Here is an 11,715-nt window from a genome sequence, read left to right on the forward strand (position 1 = left end):
TACAATGAATTACTGGCAGCAATTTCACCAGTAAGCTACAATTTACAGTATCTCTACTGTATAATAAAGAAACTTACTGAAATCAACCCATACGGTAATTTGCTGGTACAGCAGTGTCCCCAGCAAGATACCGTACAATTAACAGTATCTATACTGTATTGGGGAATACAGTTATTTTTTAGTAATAAAATGTGCAGTTTTACACATTTGTATGCAGCAAGCAGTAAATTACTGTGAAAAGAGACACCTGATCGTTGGGAACATGGGAGCAAGCGTTATGACCAGAATGCATTGCTTTCACTTATTCCAGTATAAGCCAAAAACAGTAGGTCACTGTTTCACTATAAAATTACATCAAAGTATATCCGCACATACGTGCAGTGTGCAAATCATTGTTATGATCTATTTAAATGAATTAAACAATGGTTTAATTAATTTAAATTCGTTTATAGAGACTTAACAGTGGTACTGTTAAGTCTCTATAAACTCCACTGCTATGTGTTCAATAGAGAATTTAAAGCTGGTTGAATATATTGTTAGAAATATTTCATCAGGCTTCTTTCTTTTCGTCTTCCTGTGTCTTTTTCACTGTATGTGATACTCCATGTGTGGATTGCAATCTTTTTTTTATTAGTAGTAATAATAATATTAATGTCTCAACATGAATATGGTTAAAATTAACATTGACCACTTGACTCTATGCATCTTGTCCGCAGCCTGTCACCACAGCTGAGCTTGACACCAACACCCAGGAAACCGAGTCAGAGTCGCTGGGCCGCTGCAGCTTTCTTCAAGTTAATCCTGAGATCTGCATCCCGCCAGACAAGCTCCTTAGTGTTATTTATGGGTCCGTCAGCGTGTCGGTGGCCCCTGTGCTCTGTGACTTTTACACCCTGCTCTGGCGGATGACAACACAAGCTGCCTGATGGAGACACTGTTTCGTTTCCCAGTGATAATGTGGTCACATATATTTGTTAAACGTTGGTTGGGTTAACATTTTACAGCTGACACGTTAAAATGAGCTCATAACCTTTAAAAGTTTGACAAAGCAAATGCATTTAAGTGCTTCATCAATCTAGTTGTTTCCATAAATACATTTAATTGTGATTGCATTTATTGCAAAAGCTGATACGAACATTATTGACTTTCATATAGTGAGTGAATGTGTGAAAATACTGCATTAGCATTTAGCTCAAAGCATCACTATTAACAGCCTGGCAGAGCTGCTAGCATGGCTGCTGCTCATCAAAGAGACATCGCATCCTTTGTCCCACGCAGAATTAATTTGCTTAACAAGCTCACAATACATGGTCAGAACTCTTTTAGCACTTTTTTTTTATTTGCACCCAATGTCCTATATCGATCTCCCAAAATGCTGCTCACTTTTGATGTTTTCATGATGCTTTATTTTAAGTGATGTACCGTCAGAAATGTGTTGTGATGTTATCTTGCAATTCTTGTATGCTCTTTGTGCAAAGCAACTTAATCTAAGGGCAGAAATGAGAAGTTTCATTCATTATTTTGCTACATCTTTAGCACAAACAAAATGTGACATTTAGCTCCACTGCTGCCTTTTGGATCAGCATTACACAATGTTGAGGTTCAACATGAGATCATATAACTCCATGACATGTCCTGACCTACTTAAATAAGGTGATTACTTTTAATTTCTATCAAGTTAAATTATCCCGGTTTCTTTCAGCAGAGTTATGGCGTTCTTGAATCCAAAAACCCGAACGTCAACACCAGTTTCCCATTGCCAGAATTCATTTTTATTTCTTTTATAATTATAAGTACAAAAAAGTACGTCAATAACTCTCTTCATCTACTTCTCATTGTAATAGCATGCTTTGCATGTTTCAGAGTGCGAGTGGCTCATTCTGACTCACAACAGGAAAAAGAGAGGGAAAAACAGGATCACATCAGGAGTAGCAGGCAAGTCTGGAGGGAAGGTTTCAACCACATTAGTAGTAGGGCTGTCCTCGACCAAGAACACTCATATTGATTGTGTCAACTTATCCATAAGTTGATTTAATCAACAGATCTGTAAAACTGAGTTTCTCAACAAAGAATCAAACAAAATAATCCCTTTAAATCTTGTGTGTACCAGCGATGTGCTCATAGGCTTCTTTGAAATGAGTCATATGGCATGAAATCATCTCTTGTCGACTGAGACCAAAACGCCTGATTAATCCATTAACTAGGGGTCAGGCCTAGTTTATAGCAAGTGTCAAAAACTTCAGTTCTGTAAATGATTGAGCCACTTGATGCTGGCTCTCAAAGTTAATCAATCCCCATAGACTACCATGTTAAAATGCCTATTTTTACAGCAGAAATAAACATGTTTTTGTCTCTAAAGCTAATTTCACTGTTCATGACATCTGTTCAGGGAGTGAATATTTAAACAATTCAACCATTTAAATTATATTAAGGCTAAAAGTAAGGCATAATTTGGGCGTTGCTGCTTTGAGTGACAGGTGGGTTCCGTCTCAGGTCGCTAGACGCTAGCTGTCTGCTCTGTTGCATCACCCAGGCTGCCTCAGCTCCACCCACAATCCACCTCTTTGTACATTTTTGGATTAGCCGGTAGTTAAGATGTGTCACCGCGGCCAACATGGAGACGCCCCGAGCCTCCCACTTTGAGCTTCACAACGGCTCTTCAGAAATCTTTGGGTGATGCCACAGAGACTTTGTCCATATTATATACAGTGTATGGTTGCTAGTGAACCAAATCAGATTACTGTCTTTCCATCAATGGAAGACATCATTAATCACCGTTAACTGCTAACCCGCCACTGCAGGACACGTCTTTGAAAAGTACAAGGGGCATGTCGCACACTGAAACAAGACTTCCTAACAAGACTTAAACAGGCGTGTCTCCTCTGTTAGGATTTATGAGGTCTTGATAAGCAGTGGGACTCTGATCATGACTGAGTCCCTGCCTACAGAACACAATTTTAACGGTAAACAAAAACACAAGAAAGCATTCTGCATCTTCAAATGGTGTTTACCATCGGGGAATAAGAATTTCGTTGTCATCTTTTTCAATTTAATTTTCCTTAATACTGGGTCCTTAATTAAGTTTAAGACATATATAAAGTCTCCCACTTCAACAAAACTGATGACATAATACAGGAACAGTGAGGGTGTTTTTTATCTAGAGATGGGTAAATGAGACTGTGACTGGGACTAGTGTGTGCCAATTGGCACCTTCCTGGAGAAAGTAACGGGATTACGACAGACAGCCAAGTCAACAGTTGACACACACACACACACACACACACACACACACACACACACACACACACACACACACACACACACACACACACACACACACACACACACACACACACACACACACACACACAGTTGATAGTGGGACGGAGCACCAACTGTCTGACCTGAGACATGGCCCTGCAACCACCATCACCCTTCACTAAACTACCTGTGCATGTGCGTTTCCCGACATAACTGATCAGTATATAAACAAGGATAAGCTTGTGATGGAGGGTCTGAATTAGATTGCTCACATTTTAAATGAGTCCTAGTAAGAAAGGTGTCCATGCTGTCTCAATGTCTTTTCACCCAGACTAATGCAAACCGATTATGCAAACCAATCTACATAAAAAAATATATATATTCACAAAGAAAGTCGGAAGAGAAAGACATAACAGTAAGACTTACTAAACTTACACCATTTGGGGCTGAAGGATTAACCATTTAAAAAAAAAAAAACGCATTTCAAAAGAGTGCATTTTCAAACCGCATAAGCCACAATTTCCGTTGAGACTTACTTACATATGTAGCAGTGTCTTAAAAAGCTGTAGCATTGGACAATTAAAGACTTGACTGTTGATTTGGCAGGATATCAGCTGTGATTAATTACTTTAATTGCTGTTGTAAAAACATTAATTCTGCGACTTTGAAACTACAAATACCTAATTGTTGTATGCTGTCTGGTGAACGTGCTCTCTGTTTCCAAGTATCTGTTCTATTTAAGCTTACCCCAAACATTTTTGTACCATTAATGTAATATCTTAATAAATGTGAGCTGAATTTACAATTTTTCTGATGAATAATAAGCAAGTTTACTTCAACGTTGACTGGGAGACCTAAACTTTGTTAGCATCACCAAGGAGGTTGTGTTTTCAATTTGGTTTGTTTGTATTTTGTCAGCAGGATTATGGAAAAACTACAAGCCTGATTTTCATGACACTTTGTGGAAGGGTGTAGCATGGACCAAGCAAGAACCCGTATCATTTTGGTGTAGATCCAAATCACCCAGCGAATACATGCATTACTTTTCACTTATGGAAACGGACATGCTGCAGATCTGCACTTTCAGTTATTACTGTATAACTGTTCAAACTGCTCCACCTTTAAATTTGCTGCAAGGCATCTCAGGTTTTCCTCTGTTCTTATAAAGGTACAGCAGGGTGTGTGCTGAAACACTGTGTTGGTGTGAGTACAGAGTGGAGGAAGTGGGATCTGCTGACTGCCTGTACCTTTTATTGAACAGGGTCATCTGATAGCAACAATGAAGCCGCTGCCTCATTATCTGTCGGGGCTCACACTGATGCACGACCAATGTGCCATTCATCCTATTCAGTTATACTGGAGTGGCAGACTGGCACGTGGCTGTCAGCACGCACGCACGCACACACACACACACACACACACACACACACACACACACACACACACACACACACACACACACACACACACACACACACACACACACACACACACACACACACACACACACACACATACAGACTGGTAGAAGCCTCTGGAGTGTGCTGGATGACAGCTGGTGTCTTTTGATACTGATTGTTTACTGTGCTGAGTCCTCTAAAACGCATTCACCTCAGAACAACATCGCCGAAACAGGTGACCGGCCAGTGGACGGTTCTGGATATTAAAAACTGTGGGACATCTGTTGCTTTTCTTTTGACCGTCTAGTCTTTCAGCACATGTGATTGGGGGGCGATGAAAGGGAGAATGAGAAGGATCTCTGTGGCTGACAGTTGTCAACACAAGTCATGTGGTTTTCCAACCATCTGTTGGTAGAGTCAGCGGCTCACACACCCCCTGTCACATAATGACACAACCAATTTGGATATTATTATTGTTTTTTCATTGCAATTTAAGTTTAATGAACCACCGCAGAAATAATTCAATGTCATAATTTGTTAAATGGTTGAGATCTGAACCAACATTAAACTTTATGCTCTTTGGTTAGTAGATCATTTGTCAAACAGTGTAAGCACATAGTAAATCCACATGAAATGATTAAGTGTGGGGCGTTCTGCTGGCTCGGTGGTCCAATCCTTACGAAGGCTGAATTTTCATTTCGTGATTATATGTTTGGTAAATAAAATGTCTCAAATCTCAAAGTTGCTTGTTTTGTCTGACTAACAGTGCACAAACCAAAGATAATCAGTTAACTATCACGTAAGTAATTGTTATTTATTAACCAAATAGTCGCAGATTAATGTATGAATGTATGGTGACACATTGTGCTCTAAAGTTATTGTTCTAAACAACACGTAAAAGGCAGGACAGGGAAGAGAGCAGTCTGGCTTTAAAAGTGCATTTCAACCAGATGAGGCAGCACTACGGGGCCTCAGCCAGCTGGATGAAAAGAACACATCTGGCAAGCCGAGTCAAATGCCTAAAGATGCCAAACTCTGTTGAAATATTTGGCGAAGCTGTTCCATTTCTCTCAAACATGCAAACAGTAAACACAGACACTGAGATGAAAGAGCATGCAGACATACAGTACTGTACACTAAAATGCCAGCTCTGCATTTCAATACAAACAATCACTGTAGTGGAAACAAAACCTTTTTTGTCACAAGGCCACCATCCATTTAAATTGCTTACATAAAGAGACAGGAAGGGTTGTGGCTTTCATTCTGTCTTCTGTGGTTAGGTTGACGTTTACAAATGCATCCGACCAATATTGTCCTTCACTCGCAAACTGACATTTCCACTCAGCGTTGTCCACCTTCAGCAAGAAATCCTTCCCTAAATGCAGCTACATAAAAAAAGTCTGTAAAAATGAATTTGTTCACATAGCTGGGCCGGCTGCTTGTGCCCTTTAGTGCATGCAAGTCTCTCTGTTTTCCCCCGTTGGCTAGCTAAACGCTGCTGTTCTAGCTTTGTCAGCACTGTTGCAGTTTTTTGCACTGTTAGCTGAGAGCCGCTGGCTCTGTCTCCATGTTGAGAGCCGTGTTGAGTCAATAGATATGCTCTGAATTCCATGTTAGCCCCTTTAACGTTGCTCTGAGCTCAATAAGTTAATTGTGATTGGAGATCAGTTATTTTTGCTCTTGTTTCAATCACACATTTAAGTTTTGATAACATTTTTCTCAACAAATGATTAACTTAGTTAATTAAAACAACACTTGTTTAGGTAGTTAGGTAAACACTGAACTTTTTAACTTTAAAATACTGTGGTTTAGACAGAACAATTAAATGAATAGTTTGACATTTTGGGAAATAAAGTACTGTTTCTTGCCCAGAGTTAAATGAGAGTGGAGTGTGTCTACTGACAGCAGCTGCTTTGTTTAACTTAGCTGCGCAGAAGGACTGGAAAAGTGGACACCCCTTAAACTCACCAATAAATATTGCAACTAGATTGAAGATATGTAACATATGGCACACTGAGAGGGTTGTCCAAACAGAACACCACAATAAAATGATTATAGGACAATGGGCTGGGTCGGAGCAGCAAATCAGTCATCTTCCACAACTCTGTACTTCTACAGCTGTCCTGTCTTGTTTGCATCTTGTCTGGGCAAAAACTTTGGATTCTGCTCAGTGCCTTATTTATATATTATTGAAATAGTTCACGCCTGTAGCTTTCCTCTAGAAGAGAGGGCATTGCAAGATGTGTTGCTGCAGTAACATGAATGAAGGGGAAAACCATGGGCGGGTCCTTGGAAAAAGACTGGAAACACTCTTTTTGGCTCATCCATTGCTCTAAGTCCACCTTCGTCTTAACATTTTCATTCACTTTGAATCTCTGCAGTTTGGTGAGCACACTGGCATCCCTCAGGGCAATGTGCTTATTTTTCAGACTCCTTTGCATCCTTTTTCTTTCTCTCCTTCACTTCTTTATCTCACATATTTGTTTCTCCATTCCTTTCTCCAGCATGCACTTGTTGAATATTAATGACCCTCACACATATACACACACTGGGTGGAACCCCTCTTTTGCATAAACATTTCCATAGCAAGGAGGACGGCTCAGATGTCTGAGCACAGAGGGCAGAGACTGCGTTGTCACGGATACAGGGTTCTGTTTGGACAGCAGAGGGTTTTCCCTGAGAGAACCCTCGAGGATATGCTGCTACTTTAAGACATGGCTGATCCCTAGGAGTTTGCATATGAGCTGTTACATAACGGATCTCTCCTTTGGCATTACATGATGACATTCCTGCAGAAACATGATCAATTCTTGAGGGTGAAATAAAAATTGTTCTTTTTGGGGAAATTCATTCAAACACTTAATTCTCACATCTTCCTCCCAAACATTTAAACAACTCAGGGTGAATTGAGGATATCGAAAAGAGACTGCCAAGATGAGAAAACTTAGGCGGATTTGATGAGTTTTTGTGAATCACCTCTTGGGACTGCTCACTGGGACTGGCCTGGAATAATTGACGAAGAGGACTGTAAAACCAGCTCCATTTGAATTCAGCCCAAAACACTGCAGTGATGGTGAAATCCATCTTGAAATGGTCGCATAAGCAACAATCAAATCATGAGAAAACAAAAATGTAACATGATGACATAAAGCTTATTATGCCGTAACGGTACAACAGAAGTTTCTATTAAAACTAGTTTCTTAACTGCAGTCCACAGATATGGAGCAGATCCTAAATAATAAAACAATTACATTTTCACAGGATCATCCAATTGATATTCATCTTATTCGTCAGATACTTAAGAAACTCACTTTAATTTGTTGAAGGATTGATGCAAGAGCAGAATCCAGCTTAAAGTCTCAAGTCACTCACAAGTAATCTGCAAAGTACCTTTATGTATGTTGCAGAATATCAAGTACGTATGGCGGCCAAAGGATCATTCGCTGAGATGGATGGCATTTATGTGACCTTCATGTAGATCAAAACAAATCTATGGTACTTATGTAGGTATTTTATCATCTACCCACTACCATGTTACTCATGACAGTACCAGCTATCAGAATACTGAGCCTTGATGAAGAGCTTTTCTTGTTTAGTCTGTCTCATTGCAATCATGATGTTTTTCTGTCTTCATGGCTTTTTGCCTCAGTTTGTCTAGTTCAATCTCAAGAAACACACCTATTTTGTCTATTTAAACAATTTCAGTTATGATTCAGCTCATGAAAAACAAATAAAAATAAATCACAAAAACTCTCGTCCATTCCCTTTAAGAACCTCAACCATATAATTAACTTCAGTCCACATTTCTGCTAAGCATTACTGTGCTTAAATATATCTTATTATGGTATCTGATGAGCACTGTTCAGGCTACACCTCTTTCGTTGCAGCCTCTGCTCATACTGGCACTAAACTTGTGGAGGACAAGTTTAGTGCCAGTATGTGCCTCTTATCACATTCAGTTCAAATCAAATTAATTATCCAACCTTTTCCCGTCTTTTCAGCCAAGCTAATACTTTGCTGCCAGCAAAGAACGTAAGGAATGTCACTGCTTGATGTTTGAGAAATGCCTTCTCTCTAGAGTGACAGAGCTTTACATCATATTTGTAATTTTCCAGTTTGTCCCATGCATCGTCAAGATATTTTTATTTGTGCTCTTTTGATCCGTTTCATATTCTGTTCTGCTGTTGTAGGTTGGAGTGCCTTGGGATGGTTGAAATTATAATCCCACCAAAGTGATTATCTATGTTGCTGTTACATAAAACACAATGACATGTTTCAAAGGAGTTATTGGGGAGCTACTAGCATAATGTTTGTGACATGTAACACATGCAAACTGACACAAACATCTCAGGTTTCTTTGTCACCAAGTAGTGATATAGGATCCTGATACGTATAATAAGTGTTGAATTATTGAGTGTAGAATGTTTAAGTGCATCCCAAATCCTGACTCTACACTAAACACACAAGAAGGACAACAGAAAAGAAGAAGATACCTGATGATTACGGCTGATAGTTGTTAAATGAGTGATTGTCCGTCTTTACTCAGAGATGGAAAAGGTAAAATTCACTGTAATGCACAGTTCTGGTTAACATGACAGGACAAGTTACGGACTCTTTCATTTTCCTTTTCCCTTAAAGATTGTTGGTTGGATCCCTTCCGGCAAGGAAAAGATTAAAACAACCTTTACTGTGTATGCCAGTGCCAAAGCATTGTAACTCCTGATACTGACACTGCAGCAGGAGAGCAGAAACCAAAAGATAGTGTTGGTGGAGTAAAAACACTGATATCCTGACTACAGTGTGGCTGGTTTAAAGGATTTTGTGTTTCGGTATGAAACAACACATTCGCTCCCCTCGTTTACGAACACGCACATGTGGAACAGAACACGATAACAAACATGAGGGTTGATGATAAACTGATGTGAGGTGGAGATTCAAGCAAGTTCTGTCGCTATTTTCATGACTAAAGCTGTGTGTAAATGCTGTCATAAAGGCACATACTGTACTGTGCTAATAGAACAAACATGTGGGCATTAAATTGCTCAACAATAATTATATAAATATAAATACAGCCATCTGTTGCTTCAGCTGTTATCGACTGAAAACTTGCATGTCAGATCTGTTCTTAAGATTAAGAAATACCCTGAGAGATAAAATTGCTAAAAAGACACTGCACCTTTTAATTAGACACTTAAAGTGAATACCACTGACAGTATGAATAAACTGCAATGCTTATTAATGCAGCACCTCTATAGTGAAATGATTGATAAATATCATATTAGGCTCTTGCTCTTCTAACAGTTAAGTATTGTGGTTGGGAGATCTGTCCTGATCATTTTCAGCTTTTCCCTTTGATTACGTTATTATGTTCACACAAATGTTAACGTGGTTGTCAGTCTAAACAGATTATTACATTTGGTCCATATTGGGCATAGGCTTTGCAGCACACTCCCAAGTCTGTTCCACTAAATCCGGAGAGCTGACTCAGTGGACTAACTGGACATAATTTAGCTTCAGACTCTTTGTGCCAAGTGGCTGAGTCAACTACACAAAAGACCTACAGAGTCCTGTTAGGGCTTGAAAGTCTACAGACCCTTTACAATCTACTGTATAACTGACACTTCTGTGTGTTTCTCTGTCTATAAAATACAATCAACACTACGTACCAGAACTTATTTGGTCTATACTTTAATGGAGCATTTTGTTCTGTCAGGTATTTTTTTGCCAAGTTAAACAAAAAACAGACATTCCTGTCTGGTCATTGTATCTTTTAAGCCATAGAAGACACAACTCTTACTAATTGTCATAGTATGCGATACAATGCCATGTCATTGGATGGGACAGAACATAATTCAACAGAACATAATCAAGCAGAACAGAATATATTAGAAGAGAGCAGTATTCAACAGAACCAAATAGAAAAGAGCAGAAGCGAATAGAATAGGAAGCAATCATACAGACAACAACAGAACCCAGTTCAACAGAACCGAACAGAGCAGAACATGATAGTACAGAATTGGACAGAGCATATAAAAAAGAACCGAACAGAATATTATAAAATAGAATAGAATAGAACAAAACAGAACAAAATCAAGCCGAACAGAATATATTAGAAGAGAGCAGTAGTCAACAGAACCGAATAGAAAAGGAGCAGAACAGAATCAAACAGAAAGTAATAATAAAGAATAGAACAGAACAGAATCAAACAGAAAGTAATAATAAAGAATAGAACAGAACACGAATCAAACAGAAAGTAATAATAAAGAATAGAACAGAACACAAATCAACAGAACCACAATATAACAATATGATCAAACAGAACAGAATAGGTGTAATTCAACAAAATATAATAGAATGGAGTAGAGCAAAATCAGTGTGTTTGTAAAATGTGTGTGTGTGTGTGTGTGTGTGACCAGAATATTCCCTCAGTGTGTGTGTGTGTGTGTGTGTGTGTGTAGTGTACTATGTGTGTGTCTCTCACATGGTGGAACAACTGACAGCAGTGGCCACAGGTGACAGACAGACAGACAGGGGGGATTATTTGGTCTGCAGCACTTGTGTTCACTGCCATCAGTCATTCAGCTCACAGCTCTGTATTCAACCCACAAATCCTCATCAATGCAACCACTGTCCAAACTCTTCAATTGTGCATAATAGAGAAACATGCACCATTATTGCACTCAATGTAACCTATAAGCATATTATTGTGTTATTAAAAAATATATATATATATATATGCATCTCTACTCATATTACATCCCATGATAATAAGTTTTTTCCTTACCTAATAAAGAGTCTGATCGTCCTGTGGAAAAGGAAAATGTGGGATGAGGCCAGTCAGACAAGAAATCCAGCTTCTTCAGCCTGATGATGTGGTGGCTGAGTTGCCTTTTTTCTTTTTTCTTTTTTGTTCTCTGCGACTGAACTTTTTAAGAGTCCACAGCTTTCGATCAACTAACGCACTTTTTCATTTTTTTTTAAGCCTGGAGTCCTTGAAAACCCCGATGACAGCGTGGAAGTGACCCGGTGGTCCCGGTGTCTCTGTGTCTGTAGA

At 39.1% G+C, this 11,715-nt stretch overlaps 1 protein-coding gene across 2 annotated transcripts in view; it reads right to left on the reverse strand.

Annotated features, from left to right (window-relative positions):
- dnmbp (dynamin binding protein) overlaps positions 1-11,715 on the reverse strand; it is a 46,458-nt gene extending 34,743 nt beyond the window's left edge. For both annotated transcript variants that reach the window (XM_054598618.1, XM_054598617.1), the window contains exon 1: positions 11,446-11,715. The gene's annotated coding sequence lies outside the window, so the exon portion shown is untranslated. The remainder of the gene's footprint in view (positions 1-11,445) is intronic.

This window comes from Anoplopoma fimbria, chromosome 5 (assembly GCF_027596085.1).
Source record: "Anoplopoma fimbria isolate UVic2021 breed Golden Eagle Sablefish chromosome 5, Afim_UVic_2022, whole genome shotgun sequence".
In the NCBI taxonomy this organism is placed as follows: Eukaryota; Metazoa; Chordata; class Actinopteri; order Perciformes; family Anoplopomatidae; genus Anoplopoma; species Anoplopoma fimbria.